The sequence below is a fragment of the Delphinapterus leucas genome, chromosome 6 (genome assembly GCF_059928025.1).
Source record: "Delphinapterus leucas isolate spDelLeu-1000000601 "Yukka" chromosome 6, BTC_Dleu_Yukka2, whole genome shotgun sequence".
In the NCBI taxonomy this organism is placed as follows: Eukaryota; Metazoa; Chordata; class Mammalia; order Artiodactyla; family Monodontidae; genus Delphinapterus; species Delphinapterus leucas.
In genome coordinates, this window is record NC_143134.1 from 67992347 (window position 1) to 68009423 (window position 17077).

General features: G+C 39.9%; 1 protein-coding gene across 6 annotated transcripts in view; it reads right to left on the reverse strand.

The window, feature by feature from the left end:
• The window catches only part of KDM4C (lysine demethylase 4C), a 403798-nt gene that overhangs the window by 84933 nt on the left and 301788 nt on the right, over positions 1–17077 (reverse strand). The gene's annotated exons all lie outside the window — the stretch shown is intronic.

The following is a 17077-nucleotide window of genomic DNA, read 5'->3' on the forward strand; positions in this document are numbered from 1 at the left end:
ATATAAGGAAGAAGCAGTAAAAGTGAAGTTTTAAATGTTCTAAATGTTCTTGAATTGTCTGGGAAAAGGGTAAAAGTACCAATTCACTAATAGTGGGAAAACAAATAGAATAAGGAAAAATAATAAATTCAAACAAAGACATGAAAGGAAAGAAACAGAAACATAGAACAGGTGGGAGCAAAGGAAAAAGCACGTTATAAATTGGGAGAACTAAACCCAAACATATCAGTAAGTTAACTGTAAACAGACTAAATTTTATCTTATAGACCAAGGGTAGCAGAAGTTTTCTTAAAATGCCAGATAAATATTTTAGGCTTGTGAGCCATACAGTGCCAGTTGCAAGTACTCAACTCTACATTGTATAGTTGAATTGAACAATGTGGGGCTTAGGGGCACCAACCCCAACCCCTGCGCAGTCAAAAATCATGTAACTTTTGACTCCCCCAAACTTAACTACTAAGAGCCTACTGCTGACCAGAAGCCTTACCCATAACATAAACACTCGATGAACACGTATTTTGTATGTCATATGTATTATACACGCTATTCTTACAATAAAGTAAACTAGAGAAAAGAAAATGTTATTTAAAAAAATCAAAGAAGATAAAATACATCTACAGTACTGTACTATATTTATCCATACCTAAGTTTATGTCATCTGTTTACAAGATGAATTGTCTGTCAGTACCTACATCAATATTGTCTTATATGATATGAAAAACTGTAGATGTTAAACATATTGCTAACAGTAGGCATCAAAAATTAAAAGATAATGTTAAAAAATTCATATTTACTTACAGGTATAATGATTCATGCATTAATAATGAAGAAGCAGTAATATGACTGCTCTATGGGTAGCCTAATGTAATGGGTGGCACCGTGTGTGGTCTGTGTTTGTGTGTGTAACTTTTGATAAATTTTAACTTTTTATAATAGATCTGTGTATATTTTATGGTAGAAAATGATAAAATAGACTAGTATCTACATATAGTTTACGCATTCATGACATACCTAACATTTTCTTAATTTTTTCCATATTTCTAAACTACATGGTTCATCTGCAAGTTTTTCAAATTGCCACGAATCTCCAAAAAAATTTCCAATATATTTATTGAAAAAAAAATCCACAGATAAATGGACCCATGTTTCTCAAGGGTCAACTGTAGTGTAAAAGCTGCTACAGATAATTCACAAATGATGGGCGTGGCTGTGTTCCAATAAAACTTTATTTACAACAACAAGCACGTGCCCTAGTGTGCTGACCCCAGCTATAGGCCATGGGCACGTATTTGAAGATAGTGAGCTGTGAAATGATGGAAGCAGCATTTAAGTAAGATCACTGGTGGGAAATGAAACTGTTAGGAAGCCACAGGAATACTGAGGCAAAGGATGATGACGACTTGGACTAGGGAAGTGGCTATTAGGAGGAAGGTAAATGTTAAGTGTTTTTCACTCCTGTTATTCTTTGTTGACAGAAATTCTATATCTTCCTTTAAATAGAGCTACTCACTCAAGGCCAGGGCTGGACAGTCTGTGTGCTGTGGGAAAGAACCTCTTTAGTAGCTGCTTTAGTTTTGAAATAGATGAGGGTTAAGGTGACCAATTTCTAGAGGGATGAGGACTGAAAGGAATGTGTGAACAGTAAGACTGTTGGGCACTTAAAAGCACAGAAAGTTCAGAAAGACAGGGCCATTCTTCCTGCAGTTCCTGTTTGAGATGCCAGTGACCCACTGGGAGAGGGATAAGGAACCAATTTCTGGAAGACGATAAATAAAGGAGGTTTGAGAAGTCAAATGAGGCAGCCTAGAGAGCCATCACTTGGGGTACTTCAGAACAAAGTTGAGGAGGGCTGATGTCCAGGGAGACCAACACAGCAGAGCAGGAAAATGCTGACACAGATGACACTGGAGAGTGACTTTAAGGTGTCATTCACCTTTATCGTTTTCTAGTAAGGATGCCTGGGACATAACAGCTGCTCAATGTTTGTTGAACTAAACTGAATCCAGGCAAGTATATTTTGGTCAAACTATAGACCTGCTCACCTGTTTCCCCAACAGTGAAAAAAGACTCCACACGTAACTATGCCACCAGAGATGTTAGAGGGCTTCAGAATCACTGGGAGGCCTGCTTCAAGCACAGGTTGCAGGCGCCACCCCCAGAATTTCAGTGTGTCTGGGCTGGGGCTGTTGAATTTGCATTTCTGACAAGTTGTCAGTAATACTGATGCTGTTGATCCAGGGATCACACTTTGAGAACCACTGGGCTGGTGGGTTAAAGTGTTAAAGGGTGTGGATTATTCTGAGAGGCTCTAGTATAAGGCAATTCAGGAAGTACAATGTTTTTTCATCTATTCTTCTGTGTCAAGGGCTGAGAGAATCCTCAGGCAAGTATGATTTATAGATCACTGTACTTTCTTGGGGGACTGGATTTCCATACTTATTCCAATGGCATAGGCCATTAAAGCTCCTAATGGGTTGAGGATTTAATGAAGTATCTGGCAGTGAGGCTTTGTGTACCATTAGATTCCTTGAGCACAGAGCCTGGCAAAGGGCATCAAGAAATGATGAGCTGTGAAGGAGTTACAGGTTCAAAGTACACCCCCTTCCCTTCTTTTTCTTTTAATATGATTTGTAGTATGATTTTATTGTTGTTTTGCCAATTTTATGATTCTTTTTTCTTCCATAAATAAGCTGATAATTTCAAAACAGGCACAAATACTTTTATTTTAATTAGTATTTCCTTATCAGACAAGTAACAAGCTGATATTTTTCCTTTTTCCTTTTGCTCTCCAAAGACGTTTTTTCCAGGTACTCCATGGCAAGCTGACGTTTCCAGCTCCAACAGGGAATACTGTTGGACTCAATGGATGTCACTATTGTTGCAGGCAAGTCAGAGGACTGAGGCTGAAACTTTGATTTTGCTCTACATCCTTAAATATAGGTTTTAAAAGAGAAAGCTTTTTTTTTTTTTACTCTACCTGTAAAATTTATGTTCTGCTCATAAATATTCATTAACTCAGTCACTCACGTGCCAATAATGGCCAACACTGGGGGAACGCTGTATGATGCAGTCTAAGATCTACAGCAAGGAGCTTACAGTCCAGGGGAGGAAACAGACATGTAAACAACTTAGGCAGAAGGAAAAGCAGAACACGAGAGCTGTCATGTGAGAGCAAGATTCAGAAGGAGCAGGGAGAGGAGTAGATTGATGCCGAGAGAAATCAGTTTACCCAGAGAGCTAAAGAGCGGCTGGGGAGGAAGGGAGAAGGGAAGGTTGAAAACCGAGGTGTCCACGGTGAGCTCACACTGCAGGGTATGGGCTGCTATAGTAAGGGGCAGCAATTAATATGCAGTCTCACACCACTTGGGCCAGACAGAATTGTTCTGATCTCAGCGGTCTAAGCATATTACAAATGGCAGATGTCATGAAATGATACAGTAAAACTCAATTCTGAATACTTGTGCATCAGCTCGTAACATGGTGAGCACTCTGTCGCTCCACACCCCCACCAAGAAAAGTTATTTCTACCCTTCAAGTTCAGAGCATTAAAATAAATGGCTCACGGTGTCAAGTGTGTGGAATTAAATCATTATTTATGACATGTATCAGAAGCCATTTATCTCATTGCTTTTTGTTTAGTGAGATTCACCCCACAAAAGGTGAGAAGCTAAGAAAAAGTCAAGCAGCAGGCTAAAGAGGAAAGGGCAGAGGAATGAGCTCAGCCAGGCCAAGAGACAGAGACAGAAAAACGGGCAGAGGTGGTAGTGATCAGCCAGAAGGCTGCACTTATTCAAAACAAGCAAGGGGGGCTTTGTTGGCCTTGAGAAATATTAAACAAGAATCACAAAAGGATTCTAGAACTGGAAAGGCCATGGCAGTTCATACACAAACTGACAAATTAACAAATGACTCTTGAAAAGCTTTATGTCAACAGCCCAGTCACACTTTTTTTTTTTTAAATTTTGGATCAGCAGAAACACCACCAGGAAGATCACCAAATAGGAATCCTCTGGAAGCACCTTTTAATACCAGTACTAGAACACTGACTGCACACAGTAGGTGCTCAATAAATATCCATTGACCACATGAAGGATCGTTTCCTTATTATATATAATGTGTCAATTCATTCTTTCAGCTATCTCAATATTTATTAAATATCTTCTATATGAAAGGCATTTTGAAAAATGCAAAAGGAGACACAAAAAGATGTCATCCATTTATTCAAGAAGCTTAATTTGGCAAACAAAAAGAGTTGTGATAAAAGTGTTGCCACGGTCATCACGATAAGCAAGATGAAGGGCTACGGACTTGGAAGGAGATGGGGATGGACCAGCAGAACAAAGGTGAAGCCGGCATGTGCACCTGAGCAGTTACCCATCTGCGCCCCTGCTCTTCACCACTCTTCAAGTGAGAAAGAGGGGCAACAAAGAAGGAACTTCATGACAGCCACCCGAGGGACACCAACACAGGACGAGGAAGGAGGTGCGATTCTGCTTGGACGGCTCAGGCCAGGTGGCAGGATTGCTCAGGCAGGTGACCCGTGCACCGCTCTGAACTGAGGGCCATGAGTCACCAAGTCCAGGCACTTCTGGGTCAGTTCCACAGACTGGCTCCCGGGAACTCATAATAAAGTATAAAGGGGGCTTCTCCAAAGTCAGAAGTTCCTTGTAATTAACTTCTTGGTGTTCAGAGGCTACGTGCAATGCTTCTACACCAGGTCCTATGCTGCCTTGCAGGGTGCTGGGGACGTGCTGCATGATGGCTGAGCCTGCAGTGGTGGCGGGGACACGGGGTCCCCCGCGTGGCTCAGGGAAGCTGTCTAGCAGGTTTTAGAGAACTGGGGAAGCCAGCGAGAGTGGGCTGCCTTTGAGTTCACCTTGAAGGACTAGCAGGTTTCAGACAGTCCACATGCAGAGGCATGAGGAGGGAGGGAGAGAGGACATTCTAGATGGATGTAACAAAGCTAAGAGGTTTCTGAGTGGCTTCAGCAACCAAGCAAGTCTCCAGGGCAGCCCAGAAAATCTCAACAACCTTGGGCTAAGAATGCCTGTTGCCCAGGCATGTCTCTTTGCTCATCCATCTTTTGCTCTTTGAGGGTTGGACAAATTCTACTCGTCTTGTTATCGAAGGCACCTGGCATGTGTGCAAACTAAATATCTGGGGAGTGCCCTGACCAAATACCACACTCCCCTGTCTTCCCTATGTGGATAGTATTTCACAGTTATTAGAAGCATGGACTGGGAAGTCAGACAGACCTGGTTTTGAATCCAGCTCAGCACAGGCACAAAGGATAGTCACAGAAACAGCCAAAATAACATGGCCTGAATAAACAGAAATGGTGAGAAGTCATGGGGGCAGCACGCTAGCCCCTGAACGTCTCCTGCCCTTCTTCCTGACACCCCCTCAGCAGAAAACAGAGCTTCCCCTCTGCAACTACTACCTGGGCTATGCAGAAAAGCCAGACATATAAGCAGATTTGCAATTAAATTAAATATTAAAGGCAACATCACAATCTCATGTTCAAAGAGGCACTTCACTGATGGTATAAAGCAGCATTTGCTGAATCACGAAACAGGCAATGTTATCTATGCTGAGAAAAATCAATCACTTATCATTTCTACTTCTCTAACAGCCTATTTGGGTTCTATACTTCATTGCAAGTTTATTTCAGATTTAAAGGGCAAAGCGGGCATACAACTATAGCATATAGAGAGCTTTAGAACAAATCTTATTCCAAGTACTTATTAAGTGTCACTAAACATCTTTCAGCTGATGGGTGGGGAAAGCAAGCCTCCTAAACCACAAAATAAACATTTTGTAAGTACTTTTTATTTGCACTTTTATTTCTTTTTATGTTAATATTAAAGAGCACCTGTTTCCTAGAGGAAATTTCATTTTTTGAAATTATTGTTTACAAGAAATCAAACAGAAATTCTTACTCTCCTCGAATAAAGCATTTAATTGAACCCAGAATTACTGAATTATATACTTACTTAAAAAAAAAAAAAGGCACTCTGTCCTTTCTGATACAACGAGGTCCTGCTTAGTCACTGATATGTGCTCTCTAACCCACAAAAATCGACACAAATTTGTGAGGTTACTTATAACTTAGAAGAATTTTTAAAGATCGCTCTGAATTAATGCTGGAAATGATAGCATTTTAATCATTTAATTCTCTGTTAAATCTAAAAAGAAACACAATTTTCCTGTTTGTCACAGTTTAGGGAGACTGGCTTACAAGCTTCCTGCTGTTCCAAGGACAGGCAAAAAAAAAAATCTTTATTTATTATGAATATCTGATACGACTTGCTATTGGCATTATCAGATCAAGGACTAGGACACATTTTCTATTTATTTCTGGCCTCAAGCCTAAAGGCCTTAAGATATCTGACAAAAAAACAATAAATCAAAGACAAAGACTAATTATCCTTAGCAATATTTGTTTTGAGACAGTGCAAACATCCAACACTATAAAGGTTGCAGGGTTGTTTTGTTCAAGGTTTTTTTTAAAGAGGACTGTATGTTTCTGAAATGCCTGTTTTCTGTATATTTACTGAAATTGCATTCACTGGTCGGGTCTGAGAGGAAACAGTAAAGCATCTCTAATCTGCAGAGAAGGAACTGGCTCCCACGAGCCACATTTCAACCGCCTCTCTTATCTGACTTCCTACAGGAACTTTTTAACAGTTTAAATGAACATTTATGTACACTCTTGCTACATATATTTATCTTGGTGAATGGTACTTATTTGAATGTTTGGAAAAAGGAAAAATAAAGAGATCTCATGATTTATTTTTGATCACTACACAAACCGAGATGCTGGGGTGTACTTCCTGCTCTAAACACCAGAAGCTGCCCCAAGGCCCCTGAATACATCTGACTCTTGTGAGAAACTGTCACCCATGAATGGTTCTCTCTGTGGCCTGCTGCAACCTCTTTGTCTCTTGTCTTTCAATTATACCAGCAGCAGACCATATTGCGAAAAATTATGTTTAACTTTAAATACCCCAGCACCATGTCTCCAAATAAAACTGAGGAAGCAGTGATGAAAAGCTATTAGGTCAACATCAGCAGACGTGTCACAGGTGGCCTTTCAGAGGAAGACCCTCTCCCTCTCCGGCGGGGAAAACTGTGGCCCTGAGAAGAGCCAGGTCAGGGTACAGCCCCCTGTGTGAACACTGTCCGGTCCAGAGCCCATCCCTCCTCCTGCTTCTGGAGGAACAATCACCTAACAGTGAGTTTGGGGATTTGTCTTCTAGATTAGACAAATGTGGGGTTTCAATCTCAAGTGGCCCTTAGGGTCACCGAGAAGTTCTTTTATCTTTCCCAGCTGAGGGAATGGACAAAAGGCGGTAAAACGGGCTCTGGTCAAAGGATTAAGATTGAACCCTAACCCTGCCCCCACTGTGGCCTTGCACTGATTTACTAACCAGGATATTGCTTCTGGATTATTTAGGTGGACTTCCTCTGAGGACGAGTAAATGGCCAATATTTTTTTCAATGATCTATTTGTGGGTAATCTTTCCAAGCTTAGCTGCTTCACTGGTCAAGTAAAGATGACAACAGCAACTACTCCTCATGAAGCTGTTCTCAGGGTTCAAAGAAATAACATCTATAAAAGGTTTCTCAGACCCTAGGACATAGTCAGAGCTAAGCAAGGCTGCCCCATCTGTTCCCAAACCTTACCACTCTTGAAGCCCAAACCCGCACATTCTAAAGACAACTGAGCCTCTTCCTTCACCCAGATAATAGGGACCATGAGGCATGAAGGTCCTCAACCGCCCTGACCTCCCCTTCATCTTCAAAGCCACAGTTTCAAAACACTGATGCTCATAATCATTCAGACACCAGGTAACTATAGATTTCTGCATCTTGTTATTTAATGCATTGATAAAAAAAAAACACGTTACCATGTCACAAACTAATTTTTAAAACAATTTAGTAAGTGTACTTCAATATTATTCTCTCCTCTGTAATCCTATGTATTTTATTTTTAATATTTTAAAATACTTTTCTGAAGAACTATCCATAGCCTTTACCAAAAACTGACAAGAGTCCATGAAACAAGTTAAGAATCCCTGACACAGAACAATTAAAAATGTCTAAAATCACCATGAATGAACACAGTGATTACAATCACCACATAAGAACAAATATTTCAGTGAATAAGCAAAAATGGAAAACATCGCTCCCACGGGGACCCAGCCTGAGGGGCAGGGGCGGGAGCTTCAAAACTAGGGCGGCGCAAAAGCCATGTGGGTGAAAGGCTCTTGGTGCTGCAGTCAGGAGTCAGTGCTGTACCTCTGAGGTGGGAGAGCCAACTTCAGGACACTGGTCCACAAGAGACCTCCCAGCTCCACATAATATCAAATGGTGAAAATCTCCCAGAGATCTCTATCTCAACACCAGCACCCAGCTTCACTCAACGACCAAGAAGCTACAGTGATGGACATCCTATGCCAAACAATGAGCAAGACAGGAACACAACCCCACCCATTAGCAGAGAGGCTGCCTAAAATCATAATAAGTCCACAGACACCACCAGACATGGACCTGCCCACCAGAAAGACAAGATCCAGCCTCATCCACCAGAACACAGGCACTAGTCCCCTCCAGCAGGAAGCCTACACAACCCACTGAACCAACTTTAGCCACTGGGGACAGATATGAAAAACAACGGGAACTACGAACCTGCAGCCTGCAAAAAGGAGACCCCAAACACAGTAAGATAAGCAAAATGAGAAGACAGAGAAACACACAGCAGATGAAGGAGCAAGGTAAAAACCCACCAGACCTAACAAATGAACAGGAAATAGGCAGTTTATCTGAAAAAGAATTCAGAATAATGATAGTAAAGATGATCCAAAATCTTGGAAATAGAATAGAGAAAATGCAAGAAACATTTAACAAGGACTTAGAAGAACTAAAGAGGAAACAAGCAACAATGAACAACACAATAAATGAAATTAAAAATACTCTAGAAGGGATCAACAGCAGGATAACTGAGGGAGAACAATGGATAAGTGACCTGGAAGATAAAATAGTGGAAATAACTACTGCAGAGCAGAATAAAGAAAAAAGAATGAAAAGAACTGAAGACAGTCTCAGAGACCTCTGGGACAACATTAAATGCACCAACATTCGAATTATAGGGGTCCCAGAAGAAGAAGAGAAAAAGAAAGGGACTGAGAAAATATTTGAAGAGATTATAGTGGAAAACTTCCTTATATGGGAAAGGAAATAGTTAATCAAGTCCAGGAAGCACACAGAGTCCCATACAGGATAAATCCAAGGAGAAATATGCCAAGACACATATTAATCAAACTGTCAAAAAATTAAATACAAAGAAAATATATTAAAAGCAGCAAGGAAAAAACAACAAATAACACAAAAGGGATTCCCCATAATGTTAACAGCTGATCTTTCAGCAGAAACTATACAAGCCAGAAGGGACTGGCAGGACATATTTAAAGTGATGAAGGAGAAAAAGCTACAACCAAGATTACTCTACCGAGCAAGGATCTCATTCAGATTTGATGGAGAAATTAAAAACTTTACAGACAAGCAAAAGCTGAGAGAGTTTAGCACCACCAAACCAGCTTTACAACAAATGCTAAAGGAACTTCTCTAGGCAAGAAACACAAGAAAAGGAAAAGACCTACAATAACAAACCCAAAACAATTAAGAAAATGGGAATAGGAACATACATATCGATAATTACCTTAAATGTAAATGGACTAAATGCTCCCGCCAAAAGACACAGACTGGCTGAATGGATACAAAAACAAGACCCATATATATGCTGTCTACAAGAGACCCACTTCAGACCTAGAGACACATACAGACTGAAAGTAAGGGGATGGAAAAAGATATTCTATGTAAATGGAAACCAAAAGAAAGCTGGAGTAGCAAGTCTCATATCAGACAAAGTAGACTTTAAAATAAAGACTATTAGAAGAGACAAAGAAGGACACTACATAATGATCAAGGGATCGATCCAAGAAGAAGATATAACAATTGTAAATATTTATGCACCCAACATAGGAGCACCTCAATACATAAGACAAATACTAACAGGCATAAAAGGGGAAATCGACAGTAACACATTCATAGTAGGCGACTTTAACATCCCACTTTCACCAATGGACAGATCATCCAAAATGAAAATAAATAAGGAAGCACAAGCTTTAAGTGATACATTAAATAAGATGGACCTAATTGATATTTATAGGACATTCCATCCAAAAACAACAGAATACACATTTTTCTCAACTGCTCATGGAACATTCTCCAGGATAGATCATATCTTGGGTCACAAATCAAGCCTTGGTAAATTTAAGAAAATTGAAATTGTATCAAGTATCTTTTCCGACCACAATGCTATGAGACTAGATATCGATTACAGGAACAGATCTGTAAAAAATACAAACACATGGAGGCTAAACAATACACTACTTAATAAGGAAGTGATCTCTGAGGAAATGAAAGAGGAAATCAAAAAATACCTAGAAACAAATGACAATGGAGACACGATGACCCAAAACCTATGGGATGCAGCAAAAGCAGTTCTAAGAGGGAAGTTTATAGCAATACAATCTTACCTTAAGAAACAGGAAACATCTCGAATAAACAACTTAAACTTGCACCTAAAGCAATTAGACAAAGAAGAACAAAAAAACCCCAAAGTTAGCAGAGGAAAGAAATCATAAAAATCAGAAATAAATAAAAAGAAATGAAGGAAACAATAGCAAAGATCAATAAAACTAAAAGCTGGTTCTTTGAGAAGATAAACAAAATTGATAAACCATTAGTCAGACTCATCAAGAAAAAAAGAGAGAAGACTCAAATCAATAGAATTAGAAATGAAAAAGGAGAAGTAACAACTGACACTGCAGAAATACAAAGGATCTCATAAGGATCATGAGAGATTACTACAAGCAACTCTATGCCAATAAAATGGACAACCTGGAAGAAATGGATAAATTCTTAGAAATGCACAACCTGCCAAGACTGAATCAGGAAGAAATAGAAAATATGAACAGACCAATCACAAGCACTGAAATTGAAAGTGTGATTAAACTCTTCCAACAAACAAAAGCCCAGGACCAGATGGCTTCACAGGCGAATTCTATCAAACATTTAGAGAAGAGCTAACACCTATCCTTCTCAAACTCTTCCAAAATATAGCAGAGGGAGGAACACTCCCAAACTCATTCTACGAGCCCACCATAACCCTGATACGGAAACCAGACAAGGATGTCACAAAGAAAGAAAACTACAGGCCAACATCACTGATGAACATAGATGCAAAAATCCTCAACAAAATACTAGCAAACAGAATCCAACAGCACATTAAAAGGATCATACACCATGATCAAGTGGGGTTTATTCCAGGAATGCAAGGATTCTTCAATATACACAAGTCAATCAACGTGATACACCATATTAACAAATTGAATGAGAAAAACCATATGATCATCTCAATAGATGCAGAGAAAGCTTTCGACAAAATTCAACACCCATTTATGATAAAAACCCTGCAGAAAGTAGGCATAGAGGGAACTTTCCTCACCATATTAAAGGCCATATATGACAAACCCACAGCCAACATCGTCCTCAATGGTGAAAAACTGAAAGCATTTCCGCTAAGATCAGGAACAAGACAAGGTTGCCCACTCTCACCACTCTTATTCAACATAGTTTTGGAAATTTTAGCCACAGCAATCAGCGAAGAAAAGGAAATAAAAGGATTCCAAATTGGAAAAGAAGAAGTAAAGCTGTCACTGTTTGCAGATGACATGATACTATACATAGAGAATCCTAAAGATGCTACCAGAAAACTACTAGAGCTAATCAATGAATGTGGTAAACTAGCAGGATACAAAATTAATGCACAGAAAACTCTGGCATTCCTATACACGAATGATGAAACATCTGAAAGTGAAATCAAGAAAACACTCCCATTTACCATTGCAACAAAAAGAATAAAATATCTAGGAATAAACCTACCTAAGGAGACAAAAGACCTGGATGCAGAAAATTATAAGACACTGATGAAAGAAATTAAAGATGATACAAATAGATGGAGAGATATACCATGTTCTTGAATTGGAAGAATCAACATTGTGAAAATGACTCTACTACCCAAAGCAATCTACAGATTTAATGCAACCCCTATCAAACTACCACTGGCATTTTTCACAGAACTAGAACAAAAAATTTCACAATTTGTATGGAAACACAAAAGACCACAAATAGCCAAAGCAATCTTGAGAACGAAAAACGGAGCTGGAGGAATCAGGCTCCCTGACTTCAGACTATACTACACAGCTACAGTAATCAAGACAGTATGGTACTGGCACAAAAACAGAAAGATAGATCAATGGAACAGGATAGAAAGCCCAGAGATAAACCCACACACATATGGTCACCTTATCTTTGATAAAGGAGGCAGGAATGTACAGTGGAGAAAGGACAGCCTCTTCGGTAAGTGGTGCTGGGAAAACTGGACAGGTACATGTAAAATTACATGTAAGATTAGGTCACTCCCTAACACCATACACAAAGATAAGCTCAAAATGAATTAAAGAGCTAAATGTAAGGCCAGAAACTATCAAACTCTTAGAGGAAAACATAGGCAGAACACTCTATGACATAAATCACAGCAAGATCCTTTTTGACCCATCTCCTAGAGAAATGGAAATAAAAACAAAAATAAACAAATGGGACCTAATGAAACTTCAAAGCTTTTGCACAGCAAAGGAAACCATAAACAAGACCAAAAGACAACCCTCAGAATGGGAGAAAATATTTGCAAAGGAAGCAACTGACAAAGGATTAATCTCCAAAATTTACAAGCAGCTCATGCAGCTCAGTATCAAAAAAACAAACAACCCAAACCAAAAATGGGCAGAATACCTAAACAGGCATTTCTCCAAAGAAGATATACAGACTGCCAACAAACACACGAAAGAATGCTCAACATCATTAATCATTAGAGAAATGCAAATCAAAACTACAATGAGATATCATCTCACACCAGTCAGAATGGCCATCTTCAAAAAATCTAGAAACAATAAACGCTGGAGAGGGCGTGGAGAAAAGGGAACCCTGTTGCACTGCTGGTGGGAATGTGAATTGGTACAGCCACTATGGAGAACAGTATGGAGGTTCCTTAAAAAACTGAAAATAGAACTACCATATGACCCAGCAATCCCACTACTGGGCATATACCCTGAGAAAACCATAATTCAAAAAGAGTCATGTACCAATGTTCATTGCAGCTCTATTTCCAATAGCCAGGACATGAAAGCAACCTAAGTGTCCATCATCGGATGAATGGATAAAGAAGATGTGGCACACTGGGCTTCCCTGGTGGCGCAGTGGTTGAGAGTCCGCCTGCCAATGCAGGGGATGTGGGTTCGTGCCCCAGTCCGGGAAGCTCCCACATGCCGCAGAGTGGCTGGGCCCGTGAGCCATGGCCGCTGAGCCTGCGCGTGCAGAGCCTGTGCTCCGCAACAGGAGAGGCCACAACAGTGAGAGGCCCGCGTACCGCAAAAAAAAAAAAGAAGATGTGGCACATATATACAATGGAATATTACTCAGCCATAAAAGGAAACAAAATTCAGCTATTTGTAATGAGGTGGATGGACCTAGAGTTTGTCATACAGAGTGAAGTAAGTCAGAAAGAGAAGGAGAAATACCATATGCTAACACATATATATGGAATTTAAGAAAAAAAAATGTCATGAAGAACCTAGGGGTAAGACAGGAATAAAGACACAGACCTACTAGAGAATGGGCTTGAGGATATGGGGAGGGGGAAGGGTAAGCTGAGACAAAGTGAGAGAGTGGCATGGACATATATACACTACCAAATGTAACATAGATAGCTAGTGGGAAGCAGCCGCATAGCACAGGGAGATCAACTCGGCGCTTTGTGACCACCTAGAGGGGTGGGATATGGAGGGTGGGAGGGAGGGAGACACAAGAGGGAAGAGATATGGGAACATATGTATTTGTGTAACTGATTCACTTTGTTATAAAGCAGAAACTAACACACCATTGTAAAGCAATTATACTCCAATAAAGATGTAAAAAAAAAATGGAAAACATCATGATTAGATTACTGGTACCCTAGGTTTCTCTTTTTTAAGGTTGTTGTTTTACTGTTTTTACAATAATAATCAAAAAAGGTTAGAGCATAAAAACCATGGTATCTTTAGAGCTTTTTTTTTTCTTTCTTAACATTTCAAAATCAGAACTGGCAGATTTGCTTCCACAGCAAACCAAAGACACTGTGCACTACCCTCAGTTTCCCTGTTTTTGCAACTAGCCATGAACAGGTCATAAAAAGGTTTATAACGGCAACAGAGGAGTCAAGTAATTCTAACCATGCAGATTTTCTTCATGAAAATAACAATACCTTATCCACATTACCTACAATGTGTTTCTGTCATGAAAAATTGGCTAAACAACGTCAAACAGGTATTAGACTGGCCCAGCAACGGACTCTTCAGCAAAAGGGTGAGAACACTAACTTCTCTGAAAACTTCATTTAGATTAAAAGTAAACATTTTTCAGATGTGGGCCACATCTTGCTTATTCTTGCCATGGCTTTTATGGTGAGCTTTTCATTCTCCCTCTATTTCTCAATGGAATTTTCTCAATATTTAAAAATTCCATTTCTGTGAGATCTGTTCAAACAGAACAGTGAATTACCAAAGCAGATGTGTGAAAGAACTCTAAGAGACATTTACTGCTTCTATTATGGCTCACTGGCGATCGTAAAACTAAAGTGTGGTCGTCTTCTATCATTCACATTACTTTTTTAAAAGATGAGGATAATCCGGTTCATCCTGAAGTTCACACCCCTATTCCCCTTATGTGTATGCCTGTGTGTGATGAGACAGCCCCTCAGCTGATCCATGGAACAGGAGTCCATCAAACTTCAGGGAGTAAAAGACAAGCTGCTTTTGTCTAAGTATGTATACATATAAATTTCAGTGCTACAATTTTGAGGCCAACGTGGTACTTTTCAATGGTAAACGATAAAGAAAAAACAGTATTCTTTGGAATCCCCTTCAAATGACTGTGGTCAAATGAATGCAAAATGAGGAAACAGAAGAGTTCAAGACCTCTAGGGTTTTTTGTACTAAAGGTTAAGATCTGGGGCTCATAATGCTTGCTGGTATCTGAGCAAACTTCAGGCTAACTCACACCCATCCGGCTCCCTGACAGAGGAGAAGCACTGAGGGAGACTGCAGTTTGAGCTCCAGGTCCCCCACTAGGGAGCAGGGTACTTGGGTGAGTTCCCATGTGCACCTGAGCCTCAGCTTCTACAGCTGCGCTTCATAGGATCACCGTGGGAATTAAGGGGGTAATGGATACAAAAGTGCTCTCTAAACACAAAAGGCTTTGCAAACATGGCCATTGTTACTGTACCCTTTAAAAGATGAGGAAAAAAAGGAAAAAGAAACAGTAAAATGTGATAATGTATCTGTTCCTTTCCGGTTCCCACAGCAAAAGGCACACGAGCTTGAACATAGGATACAAATGAGGCAGAAAATCAGATTGCACCAGTTATAAGGGGATTATACCACTGAGGAACAAAAAGGGTGTGATTTTTCAACACATCTTCACAGAACAGCGTAGCCCCATTTGCTGAGCCCGTGGCTGAGCCCCGTGTCAGGACAAGCATCAACAACTCTTCTCAAACTAGTCTGTACCAAGTTCCCCTGTTCAGCCTCCCTCAGCAACAGGTGATCTTTCTTCCCCCTGCTGATGTCTTCCCAGCTGTGAGCCAGTGTACTCATTCTTCAATCCTGGCTTCCCATTTCAATGTCAAGTGTGACGACCACAGCTTAATTCTTTATCACGTGTGTTTTTTTTCAGATTTACTTTTAAGAAGTGTGTGAGGGGGGGAGAATCTTCTTACTAGATTCAGGGTTTTCGTTTTTTGAGTATTTTCATTTTTTCTGCAATAGCCGTGTTTAGTTAACTATTTTTTAAAGCAGGGTCACTGAAATCATACATTTATCCACTATTCATCAAAATGTAAGAAACTAAACACCTGGATTCACAGACCCTTCTTAAAGTATAGGGAACATGTATTTCTGCTTTCTTACAGAGGTAAACTCTTTTTTTTTTCTTTTAATGATGTTAAGCTTCTTAGGGGAAAAAAAACCAAACTCAACAACACCTATATTACTGGGGTGGAAAATTTATTCTATTCTATTACTAGACTTGTGTGGAGTTTGGCAAAATGTCACACGGGGTTTCCCTATTAAGTGAATTCTGACCTCCACTTTGGACTTATATAGTGTTAAAACCATTCCTATGAAAGTGACAAACTGCATGTTTCCATTGAAAACCACCCAGTAGCCCCCAGGGAAGAAAGAATAACCTGTTCAGGTTCCCTTGAAATATTCATGAACTCAGCAGAGGATCAGATTAAAAACAGAGCCCCCAAGCAGAGGAGGTTTTGGTTTTTTCCCCAAGTTTTAAGCTTTATGATGGTCTTTTCACAACTTGGCCCACCTGCTCATAAAAATGCTCCTATGCCCCGCCAGGATTATAGTTTACCTTGCAAACTTTTACCTAATGGACAAAACCAAGATGTACAGTTAATTCTTCCCCTTGCAAGTGAAGCGTAGTTATCAGCAGACATATATGAGAAATCATGACAGTGGGTTAATATTGTGGGGTGTGCCTATTTTTTTGAAAGTGACAGCTGGGCACACTGGAGATATAACATAGGAAACATAAACCCTTACCACATGAGTCAAAGAAAAATATGCTTAGGAACTATCTGTCGGGGGAAAGGGGACACACCACACATCTTAAAGTCAAGTGAAAATGGTGTTATTGTTTTGACTGGTCCACTGTACTGAACCTCCTGTGGCAAGGTTGAATAGAACATCATAAAAGAGCCCTTTCCAAAGCCATCCTCCATTTGACCACACCAGACATTAACACAAGGGAAGCTTAACCCTTCTGAAAACATTTTAAACCCGATCAAATTAAAAGCAGCACCAGAGAGATTATTTTTTCCTAGCAAGAACCCACAAGCAATTTA